This window comes from Phalacrocorax aristotelis, chromosome 1 (genome assembly GCF_949628215.1).
Source record: "Phalacrocorax aristotelis chromosome 1, bGulAri2.1, whole genome shotgun sequence".
NCBI classification, from domain to species: Eukaryota; Metazoa; Chordata; class Aves; order Suliformes; family Phalacrocoracidae; genus Phalacrocorax; species Phalacrocorax aristotelis.
In genome coordinates this window covers 176,418,118-176,445,776 of record NC_134276.1, presented here as the reverse complement: position 1 = coordinate 176,445,776, position 27,659 = coordinate 176,418,118, and the positions used below count along the sequence as shown (strand labels likewise).

Sequence of the window (27,659 nt, the reverse complement as noted above, 5' to 3'; positions counted from 1 at the left end):
AGTCGAGCTCTGCTTAGCTGCTATACAGTTATATTGTGTTTAAGAGGTTTTTATGAAATGGACTTTCTGTGGGATTAAACATGGTGGATATTTCGAACAGGAACATAATGTTTATTCTCACGTACAATTTAGTTTTCTTATTTTGGCAGCACTGTCTCTCCTTTATATTAAAATACAGCTGATGACCTTAATTTAGATTTCTTTTGGCTAATGCTAGAAGGTAGTTTCCACAATTTCAAGACACAGGATATCAGTATGAGAATTTAGGAACAAAAGGCCAGAGAAGCTTCCTGCAATAGGAAAAACCCTAGAAATTCTAACTTAAAGCAGCAGCAGGTTCAAACAGGCAACGATAGTATCTGGCTTACACATCATGGTTTATTAAAAAGATTTAGAAAGTCTAATTTAGATTTCCATTGTTTATGCCAAGTTTACAGGTTTTTTCTTGCCTAATTAAAATGAGCTGATGAACCTAACTTCTGGTTTTTACATGTCAATGCTATTCTACATATTTGCAATTCAGGACCTTTCACAGGCTATTGGGGGGTGTGTGTGTTTTTTGTTTGGGAGGTTTTTTGGGGTATTGGGGGGTGAACTGGAGGGGGTTTTGTAGGTGTGGTGGTGGTGGTGTTTTGTGGGGTTTAAGTCACGAACTAGTATTTCAAATAGCCTTTGTACACAGGTTTAAAAAGCACTAGTGCTTTTAGCATGAAACATCCAAGCTTGTCTTTCTGAAGCTACTGAGTAACTGCTGATCGACTTTGGTTTGGAACTGCTGCAATAATCTCTCATAGCTTTTAGTTTAACAGGATGAACCAATAGCATTTAAACAATATAACCCCTTCCACAGCAACAGTAAAATATTGTTGCATTGCAGACTTGACAAGTGACCTAGCACTAGACCTCTTATTTCCCCACCCATTTCTCTTCAACAAATTACATGCTCCCCCATGGCATTTCTTTGGGTGATGGGAAGAACCTAGCCTGCCACAACAAGCAGCTATGGAAGAGATACAAGCACAATCAACTGACAAATTACCTGCAATTCGTAGCCCTCAGAAATCAGCTCAATATCACTGCCTAATCTAAATTAAGGAACTGGTCATGCTATTTGCAACAATAAACAAGCAACTTATATAAAAATCACTTTTGCCAGAGCTGAAAATAGAAGCCGAGCCTTTCACAGATCAAAGGCAGCCCTCAGGAGCTAAACATATTTGTTCCCAAAGCTATCCCATTTCTGAAAAGCTGAATGCTCTTCATTCTGGGAGGAGACACCAAGATTCTCCGTAGCAAGAACCACACATTATCATGGTACATTTAATGTTCTGTTTCAGGGACCAACATAAAAGATACTAAATTAATTCAACCAGAAGAGGAAGTATGTGTCATAGTTGGAATAATAGGGTTCTGTTCCTTAACAACCAGGGAGTGGTTATAAGGTCACTTCACATAGCACAGCCAGGAAAACAATGTCTTGACACTTCCCTGGAAGTTCTTTCAAATGCTTTAGAGAAGAAAACAAAGAGAAGAAAAAAAAAAAAGAAAACAAAACCTAGCACCCAGGACAAAGAATTATTCCCTTCAGGGCCAAACAAATATTGAAAGGACAAGAGACCCCCTCCTGCCCTTCCACCCAGTCTACTCAAGTAGCGGGAATTCTCTTTCCCATAAAATGGGTTAGCAGGGCCATCAGAGAGCTTGAGCACGTGATTTAAGGTGAATGTTATCCTCTCAGCTCTGCAATCCCATAGGACTATGTGATATATGCAATTTTGAATCTTGCTTCCCCACCATTGCCTATCCATCCCCTCAATACTCAGCTAGTTAAGGGAAGTCAGAATAGCATGGTGCAGGTTGTCAAAGACACTGCAGTTTGGAAACCCAGGGACAGAGTGAAGACAGGCTTCAATGCCCAGAAGGAAGGATGCAACCCTTGAGAGCTCCAGCAAATTCAGTTGGTGTTTTTACAATAAATAAGGGAAAGAATACTTCCTAGAGAGAATGTACTTATTTTTTAAAGAGAAAAACTACATCCTTCCCTTCACAGGATTACCTCATCCCAATATTGTCACCAAAACTGACAAGAGTTATCAGTTTAATAGCATTTTATAGTTTACTTTCACGTTTAAAATCACACATAATACCAAGATAACGCTAGCTTAACTACCAAGATAATATTAGCGTAAAGCAATTCAATACCCTGTATTTCTGCCACAGCAGTTAACTACACCTCCAGGTATCATGTTACACATTTTATTCCCTTGAAGGCAGTTTACGCATGTATTTCAAAGTCTAGCATTTAGGAAGAGAATGAAACGCTTATTTCTATGCTTCATGATATAAATGGAGCTAGGCAGCATCAGCGCAGGTCTCAGAGCTATAACTGAACGGCAATGTATGTCCCAACCTACTCATAGCCAAGCAGCCACTTCCTGGGTCACATCCCATCTCTGACGCTCATTTTCACATACTGCACTGCGATGTCAGAAGGATGAAAAAGGAATGTACCTGTTTAGATTCCCTGCAGGAGTAGCTGTAAGAATAACTGGTGCTACATGTTTCCAACTGTGTGCTATGCTGAAAGTGGCGACTGGAGAAGTCTTGTGTCCTGCATTTTTAATCCATTAACTGAGTGGCCAGACTGAACATCCAAAACCAGTGGTCACAGATGCAAACCAGTGAACTTCAGCAGGTACGGTGTAATTACAACTAGAGGCTCTAACTTTTAAAACCTCTGATTTCTCCAGGAAATCTTGTAATGAACATGTAGGAGAAGAAAAGGTTTGTTGCTTGGCTGTTTGGTTTTTTGTTTGGATGTTTTTTCAAACTTGTCAAGCAAAAGCACATGTAATACCAATTTCCATTAAAGCAACAAGTGTGCAGAGCCTCTTATTCTCAAAAACACCTAAGGATGCATGATCTTTCCCATGAGAAAGGATTTCTTTCCTTCGTATTGCAGACCTCAGTAGAATTCTGTGACATTTGTAACTGCAGCTTTTTCATATCCAGATTGTCTGCAACACACCTGGAATATGAAATTAAGACCTGGTAACTCTAGGAGTGCTATTAACTTCATAAAATCCAGATTTTAAGTGAATAGCCACTTGGATATTTCAATGCCATTTATAAGCACCAAACTGTAAAATAACCAAGAAGCTTATCCATCAAAACCACCTAACCAAGCTAAGCACACAAGCATTCTTGTTACACCATGAAGTAATAACCCACTTTCCCCCCAGGAGAAACGCACTGTGCCAATGCTTCACATACAATGAGAAACGACTGTTTCCAAATGATGATAAGTGTAATTAACCTTCATAACCCTGTCTTTGGCCTTGAACGTTAAAGCTGAATTCAGCTTGAAAACCAATTAAAATGTTAAGCAGTCTATCCACTTGGGGGCTGGAGAATGGCATACTGCATTCAATTAAAAAAAAAAAGCGAAGCACAATTGTCTCCTTAGACACCTTCAAGGATCTGTTAGTTGTTTTACTGAAAAATATCATTCATTAAAAAAAAAATATCACGTTTTAACAAGAACTGAAGAGTTCTTCAATTCTCCATGAAGACCCTGAAACATTAAAGGTTGATGAAGGGAACTCTCTGACCCTAGCAGAATTGAAGGTTTAACAGAAAAAAATAGGCACAGAAACAAAGGATAAAGATGAGCTAGGTGGGCTATGAAGTTTGATTTTGCCTTTTCATGTATCTCTTACAACAGATATTAATCATATCAATAAGGGCCAGAATTCATTCTCAGCTTGCACAGTGCGGTTCACATTCAGAGAGCTTAGCTTCATTCTCCACCAATAAGGTACCCTTATTCATTCTGCCTTTTGGATTGAGTATTGACAAGGAAAGCTACTTAAAATTTATGTTGCAAAACCTGCTTTCTCTATGGTTGCTATTTTTAAATTATCAGAAGGACTAGACAGGCAGATGGACCTGGAATTCTCATTTTTCTAACTGCTTCTTTCCTAGATGTGAAAAGCACGGAAAATCCTGGGCTACAAATCTTAATTGCAAGGTAAGGCTTCAGACAGACGTCACAGCCAACTAAAAGCCTACATATTCAAAGCTTCATTAAAAATACAAAAGCACGTTTGAGAGTGGTAGAACATCCTCAGAAATCACCTCTGTAAATCCAACTGGCTTTCAAATAATAAGAAATACCACAAAACTACAACCAATTGCCCATTTCAAAAATATCTCTAGAACTGGTGCCATTCCAGTTTAGACACACAAAGTGCTCTAAACTGATCAGAAGTCATTCTGAGCTTTTAAAACATTTTGTTGTATATTTTTCTTCCTCATTGAGACAAAAACATTTTTGGTGACTTTACAATGGGTATCGTACTTCCTCCTACAAAAGTAAAAAGCATGTTGACCTGACATGAAATTCAGACACATGGATCTCCAGCTGATGATCAGGTTTCGTTTCAACCCCTTGGTTTTGTAGCAGCTGGGGCAACCACTATGTTATTCTATTACCACACCCTGAAATGAAGGTAATAGAAGATTATAGTCACACCCCTAAGTAACGAAAAGAACAAAAGATTAGAGTAAACCAATACCCAGCCACATACAAGAGCCTTTCAGAGTATCCAGACTCTGAACAAGAGCTATTTTGCATGACAAATACTATCATAGGTGCAGACCAAAAGCACTCTGTGGCTTTACTGAAAAGTAAATTACTATCATTCCTGGTTTCCACACTTTCCCTTTGGAGCTTGAAATTTATACCATACTAAAAGATTTTAAGTCAGGTATGAAATTCTACTCTTTTAATAACATTACAATTTTTCCATGCTATTCTGTATACAAGGCTGTCACATCATGACAACAAAAGAAAAATCTGCATCTCTCCATAGTTCCTTGTTGCATGTATTCCTTCACATTAATCACCATTATTAGTGTTTAGGGTCAGATCAAATAAATTAACGGGGGTTTCTTCCCAGTTAAAACACTAGGTAGAAACTCTAAGGAGTTGACCGGTGCCAGGTTACTTTTGACAGCCCTTGTACAAAGCTGTGCTGTAGATGGCAGTATTTTACACAGCTAAGCTCTTTACCTTAACCTGGAGGTAAGTAGCACAATATACAGAATATACTGTAAGGTTGCTGCAAGAACCTTCAGCTTAAGCATTTGCAGAACATACTGCATGGACTAAGAAAGTATGTAAATTATATTAATTTGAAAAACAAAATCTTCATCCCTTCTCAGCTGACTTACTACAGACATGTACCATAATGCCAATTAAACATAAAAATTTAAGTTACTGCAGCTGAGATAACACCCTTAAAAGAGACTCTCAATTCCTGTTCCTGTGTATGCGATTTGAGCACATTCAGACATTTTGCTTCAGCTGACCAAAATCAAAATAAGTTTTCTGTAAGGGCCTCAAATTCCTTGCTAGGAAGTGCTGTTCTAATATAGAAGGATCCTCTGGGCTTCCAATTTGCCTGGAATCAAGGCATGGACTTTCCAGAAAATACTGGCCTGAACAGCAAACACCTGAGTTTCATGCTAATCTCTCCAACTCATTTCTTTAAGACGGCTCTAGTCCATCAGCAGCAAGCTTTCCATGCAGAACCCCTCAGAAGCAGTCACTTTTGTCTGAAAGGTGACTTTGCCTACTTTATGACACACATGGCATGAGCTTCACAAAAATGAACCACCTCTCAGTCCTGGGAAAATTACATGCATTCAGGTATATATTGCCTTGACCTGTAATTCCCTTTCTTCCTAAAATTTTAACTGGAGTTCTTTGAGAAAAGGACACTATGCTATATCCCACTGCTACAACTCTTACACATTCTGCTGCACAAAGTCAATTAAGAGCACAACTGTGAAAACACCATGCCTCCATCATGGTGGGCTCATATTTATTTCATAATGGGTTCAAAACTACTCAACCACTAGCAAGCCAACAGTTTTAGGAACCACCTCAACAGCAACTTCAATTTCCTGCAGCTCTGAACACTCACCTAGCTGTCAGCCTCATTATGCATCTCAAGTGACGTACATAAACGCTAGCTCAGACAGGTTCTCCCAAGATACCAAGCATGAGAGCTTCTCATCATAATGCTCACAACTCAGAAATCATAAGAGACCAGCATTTCCACTTCTTATGAGAAAGGACAGCCTGCTTCTCTGAAGATCAAAATTACTGTCATTGCTGCTCAGCAAAACATTTGCTGGGAACTGCAAGAGGTATGAGACATCAGAAATGGTGATGAAGGAGGAGCAGAAGCCAAGACACAATAACGTGGCATCTTCGTTAAATCTGCGAACATAACAAAGTCCAAGGCTGCAATGCAGAGCAGCCTGATATCACTGTGTTCCACCAGAGTATCAGCAGTAGGGCTGCTACAAGTGTTGGTCCTGGCAAATAAATTTATACTGATAACAACCTCTCGGGACACAGTCCTGGGAGGAGTGGAGTGTTACTATTTTTGCTCGTACAGCTTATGCTTATAGTAGTTTGTTTGGGGCAGGAGGATACACTTGCTGACATAAGCTCCTCCACTGCAGCTTCTCCCACACTGTAACAATAGCGTGATCTTTACAAGTTAAGCAGCAAAGATTGCCACGCACACGATTCGAGCAGGGGCATTTAGAATTGCACAACAGCAAAATATGCATGTGTGTTGGCAAGCTCAAATCAGTGAACACCTGTATTTTTCTCCAGAGAAAGTAAAGCAAAGCATAAGACAGAGAAGAATGCTACTAGATTTCTGAGTTGCTAAGACAGGTAGGACAGCAGCCAAGAAGAAAAACAAATATGTTACTGTACGCTTAAGTGAAAGAAGAAAAAAAGAGGTGTGCATAGGGCTAAAGATAAAACTATTATGGACATGGAAGAGGATGGTAAGGCAACGTAGTTGTGTGTGATGCTAAACAATGTGGTTATCCAAGCAGAAACTTTAGAATAAAGCTGGGATGGAGAAAAGACATTTAAAAGTGTCAGACAAGTGTAACTGAGGCATCTAATGACACAGAGCAATCGTCTAAAAGATGGCCACAACAGGACAAATGTGGAAATAAAAAAATATATATTTTTTTAAAAACATAGAATAAATTTCAAGCAACCATGATCCTTTAAAAGGATGAAGAATAAGCCCACCAGAGCTGAAGTAGGCTTTCATTCAGCGTGGATGGCAACAGCAACACTGTGTCACAAAACGGCAGATGCTGAAGTTGAAGAACTGTATCTACTACACCCTTCAGTGGTAACACAAAAGTCCCATTCTCCTCGTATCTCCTCCTCTAAGACTCAACTCTTGGGACCCTTGAAAAGGGGGTGAGGATTCAGTGACAGCTTTCAGACTGCAAGATAAAACCCCGATAACAGACACATATTCCTTCACTGAGGTCTTTTTCCCAGGTTTCACTGACATGAAACTTGTTTAGCAATTACTTTTCACTACTCTGGAATTTCTGCTGCCTGGGCTGCCCTGCCACAGAGCACGCAGCGCAGGCTGCAGAAGGTCAGCTAAAGCAAGTTGCAAGCATGAAAACACCAGCTGCTCACTGACAAAAAAAAGAACCCAACCAAAAAAACCACCTCCCTTCAAGAATTCAAAGGCTCAAATTCAAGCATCAACTCTATCAAGGCACTAAACTATATTCAGAAAATCATTCTATGAGTCAAAAGCTTGCTTCTACAGAACTTCCTCTAACACCTTAAAGCCCTATGAACCACAACAGATGCTACTCATTTTGCAAGAAAGACAACCCAAGCTTCTTAGGTCTGTATTTTTAAGATAGAAATATCTGCTAAGCAAGTAGTTTACATTTTAATCACCTACAAGAAGCTAGCAGCAAAAAAACAAACCTAATGAAACGAAATTGATTGTTAACAATGGAAATGCAAGCATTTTTTTTAAACCCACAAACACGTCTATAAAAACGCCTACGATGAATAGTAGTCCAGACTTACGTGCAATATCTCCGACATTTTTCAACTATCACTTCTGGACACTACACCTTGAGAGTAACATCAGGTCTCTGTCACTCTAGTCTCCCTTTCCTCTACCGTGCCTGCCAGCACAAATGCTTTTGTACATACCATCTTCACAAAAGGTCAACTGCCAGACAATGTTCTGTATTCAGAATTAAAAAAAAAATTAAAACCTCATTGTCTTTAGTTTATAGTTCTCACGAACAATACACAATAACCTTTACACTATTTACTTGAGATGCAACAAGCCTTAGCTTCCTGAAGTTTAAAATTAAGAACAAAAACCAAAAGAGCCAGAGGTTTGAGAGGCCTGAGCCTCCCATTGCTACTCAGCAATACCAAGTGACCACAGTGTTACAGAAGAGCTACTGGTCTCTTTTTCCAAAAGCAGACTAAGCCATGCAGTAGGGTAATTTTTCTGCTGGATCTTCAATAACCTGATACATAAGGTATTGTTGCAAGTTTTGCTGCAGAACAAATGTATTAGACAGAAAGACAGGATTTTCAACTGTTCACAGCATGACTATTGTCGTGCTGGGAAGAATTTCAGAGGCATAATGAATTCCTGTAACAAGAGGAAGGAAGACTCCACAATTTATTACACAGAATAATTAAGGAACAGAGCTCAGAAATAAATCCACATAAGGGAACAAAGAAGAACGACAGTGCAGGAAGATAAGTAGAGCAACATCTGCAATATATTTTTCTGAGCTTGCTATTGGCAAATATTTAATCTATATAGGATGTAAAGATAAATAATTTCTTCTCTTTTAGAATTGAAGACTACAGGTGATACTTGGAAGCATTCACAGAATAGAGGAACTGAAACAACACAGCTGAATGTTGAATTTTGCCTTATTCTATTCATGCCCTGATTCCATCTGTGCTGCTTATATGACAATTAAGAAAATGGAGGTTATTTCAGTATATTTACATTACAAGATAACACAAGTCCTGTTCAGAAGTAGGTTATATTTACAAAACCAATCTGTCAGTCACAGAGGAAATTGGCTTAAGAGAAGCAAAAAACCAACCAGTTTGCTTTATTTCATAAAGAGGGATCAAATATCATTTGATAATTAATAAAATACATAGTAAAAAAATGACATATAAAAACTCTGTTCTGGTCACTTTTTAGTAAGAAAAACCGGATATTTATACTCCTTAAATGCTACAACATATATTCATTGATTTATTATGCTGGAAAATATTGACCACCTACCCAATCTTTAATCTTCTTTTTGATATAAATCAAGCTCTGTTTGGGAAGAAAGTAGAAATTAACAATAAGATATACAAGGACAACTTTTTGAAGCTTACTGAAGGCAAGTATTGTTTATATGCCAAAAACAGGGGAAAATGTACTAAACCTTGTTTTAATTCAACAAGAACATGCCTCGGAAAACCGAAGTAGCACAACTTGTAACCTGTGATCCAACAGTGACTGGAGCACAGGTCTTCTACAAATTTAAAAAACAGAACAAAGCAAAACCTCTAAAACCCAAACCTTCTCTCACCACAGCCCTCATTTCCTTATACCAGTCCTCAGTTTATACAAACAAAAAGAGGATGTTTTCCTGTCCCAAGCTGAGAACTAAACAGAGCTGATAACACTGAAAGGAACTGATTAATAAGCTTAAAACAAAATATTCTTTTTATGCATAGAGAGGAATATCAAGCACTGGTCTTTAAAGCACTGATGGTAAGCATATATAGATAATATTTAATTCAAGTAGCTGACATGGTACAGACCCATCTCTACACTCTCTCAGGTTTATTTTTCACCAGTTTTTCCCTCATTTTGTGGGGCAGCTCCTTGCTCTCCATTCTGTTTTCTACCTTGATCAGCAAGTATAAGCTTTCTACTCGGTGCTTCTTTGCCTCAGCAGGCTTTCTTTTTTAATGAAAGGAGAACTTTTTTTCATCAAGGGAGAACATTCATTCCTGATGATTTCAAAAATCTGTCTTAAAAACCTCTCCTTACATGCAATAGTTCTGTGCATTATTCAAATAGGATTGGCATTTGTGTAGAGGAGGTTTATTTTTACTTGTAAATATCACAGGCCTTAAGCCTATGTTTTCCCCGATGATTTTCTATCACTGGTATTTTAATATAGTAGTTTGCATTAAGATTTATCCAGCCTATTTTCAAGGCAGCACAGGTTAGTGGCAGTTAACTACAATCCTATCTGCAAGCTATAATCAAGGTACCATTTTTAAAACCAGCAAGCAGTAAATCTTTATAGGTAGGTTAGTGTGGGGTCCTTAATTCTGCATACAAAGCAAGATTCAAATGTTAGCTTATTGGCTCCTCTCTACAATCACAAAGACTACATTTTAATTACTGGTGAGTTTTCCACTTGATCACAAAAGAAATATTACAGAAGTGTATTTCGGTACAGGAAATATGTACTGTTACATGAATCTTTCAGCCTCCAGCAGGTCATAATGGACAGTCTAGCAAAATCTTTGTGTGAATTTTGAAGCTAGAATTTCTGGCTTAGAATTGCAACTCTTTCTCACATTTTGCACAGATTCAATTTAGATTTTTTTAAAGATGCTAATCAAAGCAAAGAGGTACCTTGAAAGTCTACAACTTGCATCATACAGATTAATCAAAGTTGCTTTGCTTATCCATCACAAAAGCTTCTTTTTCTAAGGGAGACTGCAAATAACATGAAGAACTTCAGGTCACAACTACCCCTACTGTTGTGTTAGCCTGAAGACCTAGCCGAGAGCCCTACCCTGAGGACTGCCAGCTAGCAGTTTACAGGAGGTTATCTGCTTCTGATGTATTACTAGTACACTTTTATACACACAAATATATACATGGACACATGCAGATTTTGACAGGTTAAGCAGGTCCTTGAAGTAAAGCAGATACTACATAGGCACTGTTTGTATCACATACAGACAGCACATACGGTTGTCTATATAAGACAGGCAAGGATAACACTTTAAAAAAAGAACTAAAACACAAAAACGAAAAACCCCAAACCCTTCCCCCAGCTAGTACTTCTCCGCAGTGTCTGAGCTATCTGGTGGGAATACAAGGTTAAGATCAAGCCCTCTTCTAAAACTATAACCTTCCAAAAACATCCAAAGTCATAATTAGTCAGACGGTGCCTAGGGTTACAAGAAACAAGACAGAAAATTCCTTGCAGCAGTTTAACCATGATCTATGTAGGAGACCGAAGCAGGAGAAAGACAGCAAGTAACCAATAAAATTGGAACAGGTAGCATAGCTGGAATTGCAGGAGAAAGTAGACAGGTCATATTTTCACAAGAATACAGTAATCCCAGATGTCTTTTCCTCAATAAAACTAACAAGCAGAAGGCCCTCACCATTACACTTAGAAGAATGGATGAAAGAAGCAAAAAGGCCACCACAACATTGGTGTCAGAATATGCCATTAGGTTAGGCAAGTGATGCAAGTCATTTCACTCACAAAAAATACGCCTCCGTTAGTGATGTGCACATTACATCCACCTTAAGTACGTCTGATGTCACCTACACAAAGCATGGCCAGATGTTCAGTCACACTAAAGTAACCCCACCTGCTGCTTCAGGCAAGAATTTAACAGCTTTGCTCAATTCTCCTTCTGTTTACCTCCTCCACATTACCATAACTTTCATGACATAGCCTGAATTGGAAAAGTGTATGATGGGGGGGGGGGGGGAAGCAATACCACAGAGAAGCGCAGAGCACTGTAAGCTCTCCCCATAACAGACAGAAATATCAGAAGAGCACATGTATCTTATTCAGAGACTTATGGTCTGGCATCTGGAGAGCTGGAAATCATGCAAGTCTAAACACTATTATTGATCTTGAAATTTATTCTTGTAGACCTTGGATCTTGGCTCCCCAATACAAGACCTAAATGACGACTTCTGATGCACAGACCTCTCTCTTTCCCTCCCAAAGAGGGAGAACATCAAGAAGAATGAGCATTAAGGGAAGAGAACATTTCTACATTAGCCTCTGCTGCAGCATAATCAGTTACTCAACTGTCCTGCTCGTACGAGCAAGATTTAATGTATTGTCCAAAATTAGGCAGATCATGGTATATTATACTCTGAATAAATATATGTTGGCCATATAGCACATGCAACAAGCTCACAGAGACCAGTCAAGGCTAAATTATCACTGCATTTGCCCCAGGTTTACAGTGCAAAGACTGCTAACAAAGCTTAGCTGATGTGCTGTACCTCCACGTGCCAAGATCGGCTAGAAAGAGAACCAATGAATTCACACTGAGTGGATGCCTGTTTCTGACCCAAGTCTACAAAAATTTTTCTCTGCAGTTTTTCCTCCCAATGATACTAGCTATTATTTGAGGTCTTCAACAAATAATTTTAAAGCTTTTATTTTCAACTCTGCTTCAGATTCTGCGCAAACTTTGTCTCCTCCAGATGTGGGTTAAACATATCAGTAATTACTCAAAGTTTGCTAAAAGGAACAATAGCTGTGCCACTTTTCTTCAATTCTTGTCATTTTCATCATGTTACTATTTCAACTCAGACCACCCCTATATTTCTAGGACTAGCATACTAGAAAAAGTTAGTGTTTCCCTTAGTTACCATCCTATACACATCACCCTAATGTTGGTGGATACTGTGTTCTGTATTTATACATGGACTATGTATTAATAACACCAGCATGTTTTAAGTATTTAAAGCACATATTATTTTTTTAAAGTTACTTAGTCTCCTAGATTGTAAACAAAATAATTCCGTAATCTTGAGTGTCCAATAGTCCCTCAAAGAGAGCAGTGCAGCAGCTTCCAGGACTAGTGGAAAAACAGGGTAACACTAGCACTAGCCATGTTAGAGTACAGAGCAGGTGACTTCTTCCAAAAACATTAAATTATACATCCACCTATTCAGGGGAAGAGAGGTCCACTTTCCAAAGTGCTTGGCTGACTTCGCAGGCTCTCTTCGACTGGAAATGACGAAAGCCTGAAACAAGCTTCCCTGGTCCCCCACGCCACCTCCACCCAGCACCGCTCCTAGCAATTACAATTAGTTTAGCTCCTAATTGTAACTCCAGAGAGTAAACGCTCAGCAAAGCACACACACGAACGCAGCTTCACATTCAGCAGCCAGGGTGCAGGTGACAAGTCAGACAAGGAGTTGGAGCTGCTGCTGTCTTCCTACACAAGGAGCACGAAGATTATCTGGGCCCGTCTACAAACTGAGATACACACCAACAGTAAACTGTCTAAGAAAGGACAAATCAATGAATCCATCAAGCAAATGAGCTGCCTCATTTTCACGCTACGCATGTGAGGAGGAAGAAAAAGCTAAATCGTTCATACTCCGAGTCAGGCCCAAGTAACATACACTGCATAATATACAATAAGTCCTAATAAATTTGCTTCAACAAACATTTTCCATGCATTATGTAGTTGATTGCACTACTCTAAAGGGATATTTAAACTGGCTTAGTTCAGTTTAGACACAAATAAACTTGTTCTTGTGTTAGCTTTCCAGTGGAAAATAATGCTAAAATATCACAAGAGATCTCAATTATGCAAAAGAAACTGCCTACCTCGAAAGCCTTATAATGGAGCTCTTATCGGACAAAAATAAAGTCACACAAGGAAGGAGGCTGGCAATCTCCTAGACCCACATTAAATATTTGTTTTCAGGCTGTAGTCCTTCTCTTAGACTAGTTCTCCAGTGACAAACAATGGTAAACCCACTCTCCTGGTACAGTATGGTGCTGTAGGATTCAACTCCCACAGTTGCAAAACAACAAACTGCAGTTTATGCAGACTCACTGGTTTAATGTCTAAACAATATCCTAGCTATCCCTCTGTGTTTAAGAACAGTATTTGCTTTATGCAACATAAAGGTTCACGAGACACTAAAGCCTCCATTACGAGCAAACTGCCTCCTTCTCCTCCCAGCAGCACCAACATCCCGCCGTACAAGGAATAAGACTCACACCCTGCTCCTTTCCACCACACGTACCCGTGCATGGAGGGGCAGGCCACAGCAGGGCCCTTGGGCAGTCACCTCTGAGACAGATCTGGAAGGAACTGCTTGAGCAGGGGGTGACAAATTTGTGATTTATTTGAGACTGAAAGCAGTATTTTTCCCTAACTCTGGGCATCTGCTCTACAGTATTTACACCGCCTGCAGAAACAGATCTTGGAGGGCCTCTCATGCTATGGCCTGCTTCAAAGAAAACACTGGTCCATAAGCAGGTATTTGCCTCAAAAAGGAAGACAAAAATATGCTATTTAGTACTGAAAAGGGCTTATATCTATCACTGCATATCCTCATACCGAGTGATCTTTTCCACTATACCACAACTAGACAAGGGAGACTAAGCTCTCAAGTAAACATGTTTCTTAATTCAGTGCCACTTGAAGGGTATCCCATTACAGGTTTACATCATCATAGGTTTTTTTTGTAAATTTGCAAAGACTGCAAGAGCAGAAAATCTGAATTTATTAACTAAAAAACTGAGATCAGTCAATGCAATATTTAAGCAAACATCGCCCATGTTTTACCTAGAAAAGTACCCACTTTGCCTGTAAAAGCGTCTTTTTTACTGTGTGTCTTAAGTAATTTCAAGAAAAGCAAGTTGCTGTGTACCGGGCAATAAGTGTTTCACAAATCTTAAAATGTCACATTTCTCCTTTGGAATGCAACCAGCAATCTTTTATAATTCATGACATAGACACCAACTGAACCTATAACTTACCACACAAATCTTGTATCAACAGCATAACACTCTAAGTAGTATCATTTAGTTGTAATGAGCTGTTTGTCTTAACTCTCCATCTATACAAAATACAACATCTAAAAAACATCTTTTTGAGGAAAAAATATGTCAACCACTGAGATGCGGCGCTCTGTAGGTACTTAAAAAAGGACCCACCGTACATGACCTTAAAGGTTCTTTCCAACTTAAATGATTCTAAGAGACAAACCCAGGTTTGCAATGATGTTTCTGCCATTTGAAGAGTCAATTAAATCATTTACAGGTGTTATTTGTTACTTTGGAGGTGAAGCGTATCCTTTAATCTATTAAAGCTATTCCTAATATAAATGATGTCCCAGCCACAGCCAAGTACCCAACTCAGTAAACTGGACCACCCACTTACTATCAGCTCCAAACCGTTTAATATTAAAACCAGCCTATTTTCTCCAATGTACAATTCCTTAAATAGCTAAAACCATCAATCAAAAAAGATACCTACAATATGCACAGTTCCCAAAGTTGTTCAAGAACACTGACTTCAATAAAAATATTTTTTCACATTTAAATGACCAGTAATGTAGCTGCACTTTCAAGTCCAAGCCTTTTAAAAAGCAGCCTGCTGGTTTTTAAATTAACCTTCAAAATACCATAGCTTCAGTTTGCAGGCAAGCAAAAGATAACTCTGGAAGAAACAAGCTGTTTCCCCTTAACTGAATAGTCATATTAACAACTTCTGCAGTACTAACACACAAACACTGGGTGACAGGATTAATGCACTGGAAAACGTATGAACATACAGATAGCATACAAGCTAGCCCAAGCTCAAATGCAACAGGAATGCTTTAAAATGGATGAATGAATGGTTGAACGCAAAAAGAGGAAGATCAGGTACCCACACTCTTGTACTGTGTCAAAGTCACCAGAACCGTAAGAACTTCCAAAGCGGGATGTAGCATTTTCAGTGGATGAAGGATCAGTGCTGCGCCCTGCGCTGTGGGAACAAGCTGAGATAAAACCTCACCTCCACAATTAAGAGTGTGAAGAAAATGAGGTTTATTTATTCCTCTCCTAACACCAGAAGTCCAAGCTACTTCCTCAATACGAAAGTCTCACTTCCCAAATGCCTCTTACCATCTGTCAAACACTTTTAGCTGCTCTCAAGAGGCTTCTTCTGCTACTATATACATTACATCTGCAACAGATTTTCTTGTTGTAGAGTACAGATGGAATAAAACATTGTTTTGTAACAAACATAGCAAAATACTGCACCGGATTTCAACTGTGTGCAATCCAGAACCAGTTACTCCGAATAAAACACTTCTGACTAATATATCTGCTGCTAATCATTGCCCTATTACGCGCACCGTTTCCTAAACATCACTCACTCAGCTTATGGGGTTCAACACTGCACATATACATTCCTTTTAAAAGTCAATGTCAGTCCTCAAAATAAGCTCCACAAAGTCTCTCTACTATGGTATGAAATTACAGAAATTAATTAGTTGAGACAAATTTCCAGAAAAGCATGCAACTTGCTGTTCCCACAAGCTGGCCAAGTGTTTGTTTTAAGATAAAGCTATCCAGAGCGGCTTCTACTGTGTTTAAGCTGATGGAGTTTCTTAGGCAGAGAAACCATCCTTGATTAGAAGTTAATTTATAAAAACATCCCAAAATGAGGCAGACTCTTCCAAGTCCAGGGTCAAAGCAAGTCCACAAAGCAGCAACAATACATCTCTTCTACTAGTTCCCAATATCATGAAAGTGAATGTTAATTTTTCAAAGTAACTAATTTTTTCTACTTTACGATTAGACCTTCCAACATTGAAAAAAACTTGTGAATGTCACTCTAGTCTCAATATTTGCTCACACATTTTCAATGCAAGCACGAGGCTTACAAAGCCCTTTGCATTGCTCCAGCTGTAAACTCTGAGCATGACTCTCCACTCTGCACTGGTGGAAGAGCTGACAGCAGCAGAGGGAAGGAAGGAAACTATTGACAGGCTGAAGATAAACAGAGAGGTTATCAGCTTTACCCAAAACAGGAGACAACAACAAAAGAAATCACTCAAGCAAAATCCAGAAACAAGCCTCTAAAATTAATCAAAGCGTTTGGGAAAAAACTTCTTCTGTTGCCGTGGGGTTTTTGTTTGCTTGTTTTTTAAAAAAATAAAACAAAACGAAGACTGTGCCCATCACATCTTATATCTTAAGAGATGTATTTCTGAACTCTGTTATCATCAACCACCCGTTAAAATAAAATTTAATTGTAAAGGCTGTCTAACAAAATAGAAAAGCTTTATTAATTCAACGTCATTATGGCCACAACAGAACGGGAGGGGAATTAAAAAAAAACAAAACACAAAAACACCAAGAGTTCACTCAGTAGAAAATTGTTTGACATTTAGAAGTAGCATTTTTACTTCCTCACCAATTCACCGGAACAGCCTAGGTGAAGAACTATGCTGTTTCATTTCCTGTAAAAACAGGGACCGCATAAATACCCGCCTCAGAAAGCTTTCAGCTACTGCTCCCCTCCCCTCCAGCAGTTCATCTATTGTAAGAGCAAGATCTTCATTAATAGCACACTGTATCGTGAACCACAATTTACCTGACCAAGATTACCACATTACAGTTTGGGGAATGGGATCATCAGCTTCTGTGTTTGTACTACTTCTATCACATGTACACACTGAAGGAAAACCCTCACTCTTAGGGAGTAAGACTACCCTGTTACCCAGAAAACAGCTGTCATTATTTCTTCACTGAAGGTCTTTTTCTACCTTCCTTCACAACTCTCTGGTTTGTTGAACACTAAAAGTTGTTCTTTTGTGTTTAAGTATAAATTTGAGTAACCCAGAGCTTGATATAGGTTCATTAAAAAAGCATAACCAAATTAAAAAAAAACAAACCCCACTGCTTGGCCCATTAGGAAGTTTTAACTATGTAATGTAATTTTTGCAACAAATTTATTTCCTGTTCTGAAACAGAAGCCCAAGAGACCAACAGATAAATTATTTATTAGACAGCCTAAAGTGACAGAAATTTCACAGCATGGGGAAGAAGAAGGAAGAAAAAACCCTTAGAAAACTCCCCTGCAGGCTTCAGGAAACAGAAGTTGTGGGAAATGCAGTGGGAGGGCAGGTAGTAAAACAGTAGTCAGTGAAGAGATGAAAGCCTAATAACTGACTTGATGCAGTTTATTAAAACTTGGCTGAGTGCTCCAAGCAAAATATACTGGAGGGAGAGGGGGCTGGAGCACAACTTCGCAGAACACAAAACATGGATCATTTCTTGTACTAGATAATTGCACTAACATTTCTTTGCAAGCATAAAAGCAGATCAAAGAAAAAGGATAAGTACTGCAACACCCAAGAATCTTCTTTATCACTTCAACAGAATTTTAAAAAAAGCAATCTAAAAAAGAGCAATCTTCAATTAACTTTTCCCCCAAATTTACTTTCTGTTAATTTCAGCATTTTATTTCCCTTTGGAGTAAAACCCTGAGATAATACAGTAAAAGCACTAATGAGAGCACAGCGGTCTGACTTTCTGCCCCAATTCAGTTCCCCGTAAAAAGTGTGTGTAAGTGTCCAACATTTTTTCCTGCAAGATCAGAAAATTCCTCCCCATACTGTAAAAGTTAACAAGCATTTATAAAATGGAGTTTGAAGTACCCCAGAAGTTCACGTTTGTGGCAGAAATACGAGCTGGGTGGCTCTTGACTGAAAAGTCAGTTTTCAACTAATTAGGCAGAGCAGCACGTTTAGAAAGAGCTCTTTCCCCGACCTGTGATTCAAGTAGGAAGATGATCTGTCTGTTGCCAGGTCTAAGCTATACCAGTCTCAACAAATTCAGTTTGCATACAACATTTTTACAACCCCACAACAACAGAAAAAAGAAGCCAAAGAGCCCACAAGTGACCACAATCACGCACCTCTCTTTTCTCAACTAGTTTCCATTTCAGAGCAGACTGCATTAGATCAGCATTTGGAAAGGAGGGCTCTCCAGCTGCGTTTTATAAAGTTGTATAATCACAAAACAAATTACTTCAAAGCTCAGGAGTTTTGATGAAAAACTAGTACATGGCTAAAACAACAAACACCCTCAGAATTTTGCAGGGAACTCCAAAACGAAACAGCACACAGAGAATGCCACCAGTCCCTTCTACAGCTACTCGACAGCCGACAGGTGACACCATATTCTTCTCCTTTTTCCCCCTTCATTTAAGACCAGCACTACGTGAACTCTAAACTCTCACTAGCTGGAGAACAGACCTGAGGAAGACAAGTGGGGAGCAACACCCCATACACACCTCTCCCACTGCCCAGAGCATTTGCTGTGGACTAACAACTCAGTAGCAACTACTGTCATTTCAAATCTCTGAAAATTAGTTTGATACTAAGCAAGCATCAGCAGGGCCTCAACTGTGCTAAACACTTATTGGACCAAAGAGATTTATATTTCCTGTGATGAAGTTGAAATGATTGCAGTTAAGAAAACTTCCAGAGGAAAATCAGCAGTTTCAAGAGCCTTCCCGGCCTCAGTCCCAAGAACTCTGCTTTGTTCACTGCTGTGTTCACAAGCAGCAATATCTCACGTCAGAAACATCTCCAGTGACACATAGGAACCGACGGCTTTCCTCCTTTCAGAAAAGGAATTCTACACGGCATTTCTATAACATACAATTTCAGGAAGACTATTATTTTCTAGCAAACGTCTGAAGCTCACCTGAATTATCACCCAGTGCATTAAGCAAAAACGCCTTCAGAGCAACGCGCCAATGCACTCTTTTGGAAGCGAGCCATTTATAAGGCCTGCTAATAAAGACACCGAAGAGCGGCTGGCAGCAATAGGGGAGCAGCGACGATAATGGGGAGTTAGGTTTGGTTCCCCAAGGCACAGCTACATCAGAAGGCGATTCCCCCAGCGCGGGGGGAAGGAGGTTACCGACAATCAAAGGAGCTAAATTTTAACCGCGCTCGGTACTTAACCCGACCGCCTTCAAGCCGCGCCTGGTGGATCCCCGTGGGCCCAAGGTGTCACCACGGCAATTAATAAAAGCGAGACGACGGCGACGCCGTGCCCCGAACGCGCCAAGCGGGGCTGTGCAACGCCGCCGCCCCCCAGCACCGGCCGTACCGGGGGCCGCCAACAACCAACCCCCGCCCCGCCAAGGCCCAGCTGCTAACGGAGACCCCGGGGGGGGGGGGGGGTGCCGGGGGCGCATCACCACCCGCCCCCACTGCAGCACGGACGGGGGCTACGGCCCGGGGCCCGACGCACCCCGCCCTCCCGCCGGGCTCTCTCTCACCTCTCCCCGCAGCCAGCTCCGGCGGGAGGCAAGGGGCGGCCCGGCCGGTACCGGGTATGGGGTGGGGAGTGGGGGGGGCGGGAGGAGGGGGAGGGGGGCGGCCGGGACCCCTCCCCTCCCCGCCGCGGTGCTCCGCCTGCCGCGCGCAGCACCGACCGCTCCTCCCCGTCGCCCCGCCCCGCCCCGCTCCGTTCCGCTCCCCCCGCGCGAGGCGGCCGGTCGCTGGTTGATCCGCTCATCCGCCGCGGCGGGCGCCGGCGCACGCGCGCCCTGCCCCGCCCCGCCCCCTCAGGAAGGAGGGAGGTGGCGGGTGGCGGCGGTGTGTGCTGGGTGTTGGTCGGCTGTGTGAGGTGTAACGCGACTAAGTGCGTTTCGGTCACAGCAACCCCAGGCAGCGCTACAGGCCTGGGGAAGAGTGGCTGGAGAGCTGCCCGGCAGAGAAGGACCTGGGGGTGGTGGTTGACAGACAGCTGAACACGAGCTAACAGTGTGCCCGGGTGGCCAGGAAGGCCAATGGCATCCTGGCTTCTATCAGGAACAGTGTGGCCAGCAGGAGCAGGGAAGTGATCATCCCCCTGTACTCGGCACTGGTGAGGCCGCACCTTGAATATTGTGTTCAGTTTTGGGTCCCTCACTACAAGAGGGACATTGAGGTGCTGGAGCGTGTCCAGAGAAGGGCAACAAAGTTGGTGAAGGGTCTGGAGAGCAGGTCTTATGAGGAAAGGCTGAGGGAGCTGGGGTTGTTTAGCCTGGAGAAGAGGAGGCTGAGGGGAGACCTTATTGCTCTCTGCGACTACCTGAAAGGAGGTTGTAGTGAGGTGGGTGTTGGTCTCTTCTCCCAATTAACAAGTGATAGGATGAGAGGAAACTGCTTCAAGCTGCATCAGAGGAGGTTTAGATTGGATATTTGGAAAAATTTCTTTACCGAAAGAGTGGTCAGGCATTGGAACAGGCTGCCCAGGGAGGTGGTGGAGTCACCATCCCTGGGGGTATTTAAAAGACGTGTAGACGTGGCACTTCAGGACATGGTTTAGGAGGCATGGTGGTGTTGGGTGGGTGGTTGGACTTGATGATCCTAGAGGTCTTTTCCAATCTTAATGATTCTTTGATTCTGTCTGTGGGAGTTCTTTCCAAAAGGCACAATATAATCTGATGGGCAAACCCCAAAACATTTTGGGGGGGCACCTGGAGGGAGGCCGAGCCAGGACGCGGGGGGCTGTTGAAGTTCACAGTGTTGATGTTGTATGTCTTCCTTACAGGAGTAAACCCCTTTCTTTCAACCAGCACAATTCCTTCAAGCAGAAACCGTGAACCGTGCAGAGGGCTGGAAAAAGTAGAGAGAAAAATAGCAGGGCAGCATTGTATTAATTATCAAGTCTGGTTTTAAGTGATAACTTGGGCAGCCAAAAGGTCATAACACTGGAATTAAAATGTGTTCTGAAGGATACCCATAAATCAACAGGGGAGATGGTCACCAATTAACAGACCCAGCAGGAACCCTGCTTTGGATTTTTTTTTTTTTTCTACCTCAAAACATGTCCCCTCCTAGCACTTTTAAACTTGTCTTGGTAACATGAAACCACCATAAGCAGCTTACATACGTTACCATAGTTAAAATAAAATCAGTGTGTACCTCAGGTTTTCATCACCTGCCACCTGGCATCACTAAAACCCCTGCAAAATGCTGAATAACATTTGGAAATGCTGACCGTCCTCTTTCCACTTATGTCAAGGGAAAGTACTGTCAGTGCCTTCAGAAAATGCTTGGCACTTTCAGCACCGACTTGCTAACTAATGACGCAGGAAAGTTGTCAAAGGATTAATGTTTCCAACTCTGAAAATAAGCATTCTAGCCCAATCTATTTTTCATAGAATTATCTGCTGTACCTCAGTTATGTAGCAGTGTCACTATAAGTCCATTATCTTGGCCTAATGTTCCACTCACAATCTTTTCATGCTGTTACTTGAATAATCTGAGTTAATTAAAAGGCTGAGTATTCTTTCCTCGGTACTTTTTTCTTTTCAATGCTTCTGTAGAAAGATATGTTTATATTCCTGAATTGTGGAAGATTGCTTTTTCCTCTCAGCAGTGAGGTATAAAATGCTGAAAAATACAGGGAACAATCTTGTTTTCCTCATTAGATACGAAGTTTCTTTGTACAAAGCTTTCTACAATTCAATGATACTTCACCCCAAAGGAGGGCCCTGGAATGAGATAATTTGCTCCCACAAGAGTTACACACGCGGGCTTTCCCACTGTAGAGGTTTAATTCACAAGGCTGGTCGTGGTCTAGCAAATGGACTGAGTCCAGCTCATGTGTGCAATTAATGACTCACTCGTGTCTTGCCTTGTGACAGAGCAGTTCTTTTAAAACTATTTTCAAGGACACCATATTTTGCAGTTTCACACTTTGAGAGTTCTGTAAAAAATGTGGAGTTCTTCAAGTTGTGCTAAACACCCGCACACCCGTTACAGTTTTAGACGTATAAAGTATGTGATACCAGGCAGCTGTGGGCAGCCGGCAAGTGGCTCACTTAGTGAGTGTGCCAGGTGAATTCATACTACACTTTTGGCTTCTCCTGGAGGTCACCAGTAAACGCCTGTTACTCATTCCTCGGAGTGCTTTCCTAGCTTTACAGACTTCTTGTATTCCTGTCTGTGATGGAAGCAGGAGGCTGGCAGCCCACCAAACCAGCAACAGCTTATGGAGAAGCTCAGCCCTCTGCTCACATGGCTTAAACTAGATTACATAAATGCAGATGTTCTCATAGGTTGCACAAAGCTGAATTATGTCACAGAAATTTTGCATTAAAGGGCTTCTTATAGGGAAAAAGGAGGGAAATGGCCACAAAGTATCATGTTTTCACATTTGAGGACAGAGAGCTCTGATGAGTAGCGGGAGTTTGTACCTCACTAGTTAGGGCTGTCAGGCTGTGTTGACTTAGCTGTCACACATGGACTAGGGAAAGTGCTTGCCTGCATTGTATGCACCTGTGGTCAGGTATAAAACAACAGGAGGCCTGGGGGTAGCAGGGAAAGGATGATCTATATTTTGTCTAGGAAGATTACAGCTACCAAATCCTGTTAACATGGGGGTCAGGAAAAGGAGGTGGAAACTGTTGTGTGAAAACAGAGATGCTCTATTGCAGCTTTGAAATAGGCTTTTAATTAGGGCATATTTCCACTGCCTTTAAAACAGTAGGGGTTCAGGTAACTTAAGGGTGGACCTGATGTTTGAGGTTGTCAGGGAGCAGCAAGGACAGGATTGTTCCCTAAGGGGAAGTCAGCTGGGAGCCGAGGTGGATACCTTAAAAGGCAGGGTAGGGACCTCACTATCCAGGACCCACTCTGACAGCACCTAAGCAGGACAGACTTGGAGACAGAGGCCACATTCAGCCAAGGGTCCAGATCATAAGGTGATGTCTGGATGAAGAGAGAGGCCCAAGGTGAAGCCAGGAGCAAAATCCCTCAGTCACGGTTAAAACTGGGTCCAGCAACCACAAAGGCAGAGCCATAGCAGTGAGACCAGGCTGAAGTCAAGCCAGGAAATCGGTCCACAGGTTGGGGCCCAGATCAAGAATTGCTACAGCACAGACACAACTGAAGTAGAAAGAAGTACTCTTCTAACACAGCTCAGGTGAGGACTGAAAAGCCATGGCCGAGCTTAAATAGAGCTCCTGGGCCCATGGGTGTGAGTAGAAGCTGCAGGTGAGACTGCTCAGATCCACTAAAGCTTAGTGCATTTGGGATCCACAAATTGCTCATCTAGCCCCTTTCTTTCTTACAGGATAAAATTTTCATTAATGTATGGAAGTAAGCCTTTCACCTCAGTGACCTACAGCTGCTCCTTCCTGACTCAAGTCTTGCAAAAGGAAGGGTGAAATGGTGAGCAGAAGAGGTATATGCTGTGTGATAGGTGTGTGGCTCAGCCGCAGGCAAGAGCAGCTTCCACCTGGAGCGTGGGAGCATATGACAGTGCCACCATCTCACGGTTCCTTCCCAAGTTCCTGCATTCTCTACTGCATGCTCAGAAAACAAGATAAAGGACTTTAGAGTTGAAGGTGAACAACTAAAAGGCAGCGTGTTTTGTTCTGTGGTTGTGCGTATCTTTGCAGGCTATGATGAGGACCTTGAGGTGCTGTAGGAATACAAACAAGCTCTGTTTGGAAAATAAGATAAGAAAACTTGTGTTATTCTCACGTAATGTACTTGCAGAGTCACTAGAGGATTATTCACTGTAATCCTGCTCGGTGTTATCTTATTATCTAGTGGTAACACATACCACATGGGGCTTTACTGGTAAAGGAAAATAGAGAAAGACTAAAAGTGACAAGAGAGTCTGAAGTAATGTGAGAGCTTTGCTATCCTAGCAGGGGAGCCTTCTGCACCCTCCTTTTTTTTCTGGTTTCTCTGAAGTGTATAATAAAGCTTCCTGCTACATCCGTAGGTGCAGACAGCTCTGAAGATTACAAAGAAAGAAAAACAGAAATAAACTAGACATATTGTATTAAAAACATTATTATGAAAGATATCAAGGGTGTTATGTTTTCAGGGAAGCTGCCCTTTCCTTGCTCTTCCTGGGAGTGTCAGCTTCCCACATCTCAAAGAGAATTGAGGCATTTGTTCTCAGCTTGAGGACTTCTGCAATAAAAGTAGAAATTGGGCTTTAGTTATAATTAACAAAACTTGGTTATAATTAAAAAGCAGCCGGGGTTAGGCAGAACAGCAAAAGACTTTTTAGCTAACTGTTCACCTAAAATGGTTTTAGGCACTTCTTATGGAAAGAAAACCCGTTTCAGAGGTCCTCCGTTGCCCTCTGCGGGAGAGCCTTCACACTGCCTCTGGAGCAGTCAGCTCTGCAGCCAAGGCACGCTTCGTGTCTTGCTGCATTTCCCAGGTCTGGTTTAGTGAAATTATCTGCCATGTGACATTAGTAGGATGAAAATGTTAATTAAACTTTAAAAGGATTATTATTTGGTTGTAAGAACGTTTTTGGTGCCATATGGCTGTTTCAGAATAAATGTTTTGAAGCTTTGAAACTACAGACATTACTAAGAATGGTTTGAGTTTATGATTTGAAATCAGCATGGTTGTACTAATTAAAATTAAAAACAAGATGACAACATTTCAACTCTGATTCAAAAAGCTGTGTTGCCGGTATTCTAATTTACATTATTACGCTAATTCTCATTGTCTTCAGTTTGTTCACAGTTGCAACTGCTATCCTTATGAAATTACTTTTGCCCACAGTAATCCATAATTTACTCTATTCATTCATGGGACTAACAGAAAAAAAATCCAAACTGTTAGATCACATTTTTATTTTATAAGGTGCTAGAACTACTCATTCTGTCACAGCCAGTGGCACTCCAGAATGCCATTACGTATGTTCCTCTTTCCTTTAGATCTAAGCTTGTCTCTATGAAATATGTCAGTCCTGCTCTTCTGCATTATATTTAGTTATTTAAGACATGATGTTATGGGAGTTTTGATTCAACTCAGGCATTTTTCAAGCACCAGCATATTTTTATTGTTTTGCAACCCTAGTGTTCTATGTAAGTATTCTTAGCCCTGATCTGGCTTGTCATTTTTGCAGTTTGCAGTGTGCTCCTGTCTGACAAGTCTTCTTTAAATATCTGCTGTATCAGCTTCACTGCTGTCTTGGAAAAGCTCCTTCTGTCTCCTTTTATTCTCCAACCTTTGTGTAGAGAATCTCACATTCCTCATGTACAGTGAACTGAGCTTGATAAGATTATATTTAGCTGTATCAGTAGGATTTTAATCCAATAATCCTTCTGAGAGGGAGTTCTTGGCAGTCAGGAGACCTAATGCACCTGTTTCACTTGCCACTTAGCTTGCATACCTTTGCAGTCAGTTTTCTCAGAACTCTTTATATTAGTATTTGGTATCATAAGGAAATAGAAAACAAAAATGCATCTGCTCTTGCACTGAAGGGTGAAGGTACATAAGGGATGTAAAACATTCACGTGTCATATAGAATGTCAGCTCTCTCCTGGGTTTGAAATAACCCTTGCCAATAATAAAGTTCATGACTCTTCATTCTAAGGCTTTCTGCCACTACCAGATGCATCAGGCTTAAGTGGCACTGTCAGACTAGCTCTTCCCCAGGTTTGAAACATTTTGTTTTGGGAAGTTCAGATTGGCCAGGGTCTTGAAGGGGAGGAGGGGAACAAAAAGGGAGAAGGTGAAAAGCCCCAGTGCACTTCTAAGCATAGAGTTATATCTGGTTGACAGCAATATCGATCGGAACCTGTCAGGCCAAGAGTACACAGTCGTTAACGAATCCAGATCTGAACTTCACAGTTGAAGAGTATAGGTCTGGTTCTGCACCATCACATAACATTGGCAGTTATTCCTACATGGAAGTGTAGATAATTCTTCCTCTGCCTAAAAATAGTTAAATTATTAACATCATTCTCCCCATCTGAAAAAGTAATGTGAAGGAGCTTTTCAGTGAGAAATCAAAAAAGATGCTTGCTGATGAAGTAATCAAAGTTCTTAAAATATGAGATACTCACTGCAGAGGGAGAAACTTCTAATCCTTGTAACAGTATCACAGAAAACCAAAGTGGGTTTCAAACTGGACCACTGTAAGGTAGCGATCAATCTAAATTCTTCTCAGTCTGTTAGCAGATGCTGGCAGGATTGGATTCTTGCAGGTGCTGCCTATGCCTCTCTAGTGTCTAGGCAAAGTCAACTCCCCTGCTTCCAAGGGTGTTTTTTTGTCAGGACTTTGTGGTGCCAGTCTTCTAGTCCAGGATCAGGATCATCACAGTGATCAGGCCATCACAACTGGATTTCCTCGTAGAACATTTACTGCAGAAGCCCGATTTCATTGTAAAGGTGATGAGCCATGGCAAAAAGCTAGTGGCCAGGACCACACCTGGAGGACTACATGGTGGAAGTCTTCTGCACAGACTATCCCACCTGCCTGACTGCTGTCCTCCATGTGTTCTGTTTTCAGACAGATACTGTGATCAGGCACCCCCATCTGATCCTAACGTTTGTCCTTTCAAAGCTTAGCATTAAGTCCCTCGCTTATCTGCCATCCCCTGACTCCAAGTGGTGCGATGTTAGAGTGGGAGGAATGTAAGTGGTCCAGCACTTACTCCTGCTTGCATGGCTTGTCAAGAATGTAAGGCAGCAGATTTTACAGAGATCTGTGGGATTGCTGGAGAACTGTTGTGAACTGGTTTTGGCTGGGAGACAGTTAATTTTCTTCACAGTAGCTCCTATGGGGCTGTGTTTTGGATTTGTGACCAAAACAGTGTTGATAACACACGAATATTTTAGCTATTGCTGAGCAGTGCTTGCACAGGGTCAAGGCCTTTCCTGCTTCTCACACTGCTCTGCCAGCAAGTAGGCTGGGGGTGCATAAGAATTTGGGAGGGGACCTGGCTGGGACAGCTGACCCCAACTCACCAAAGGATATTCCACACCATATAATGTTGTGGTCAGCAATAAAAGCTGGGGGAAAAAGGATGACAGGGGAGACATTTGGAGTTATGGTATTTGTCTTCCCAAGTAACCATTATGTGTGATGGAGCCCTGCTTTCCTGGAGATGGGTGAGCACCTGCCTGCCCACGGGAAGTAGAGAATGAATTCCTTGTTTTGCTTTGCTTGTGCACACAGCTTTTGCTTTG

The 27,659-nt window shown here is 41.4% G+C and overlaps 1 protein-coding gene across 4 annotated transcripts in view; it reads right to left on the bottom strand.

Annotated features, from left to right (window-relative positions):
- The window catches only part of OSBPL8 (oxysterol binding protein like 8), a 94,693-nt gene extending 74,525 nt beyond the window's left edge, over positions 1 to 20,168 (bottom strand). The window contains exon 1 of one of the 4 annotated variants that reach the window (XM_075080765.1): positions 19,994 to 20,168. The gene's annotated coding sequence lies outside the window, so the exon portion shown is untranslated. The remainder of the gene's footprint in view (positions 1 to 19,993) is intronic. The other 3 variants (XM_075080764.1, XM_075080760.1, XM_075080759.1) reach the window with 3 other exon arrangements.
- Positions 20,169 to 27,659: the final 7,491 nt, after the last annotated feature.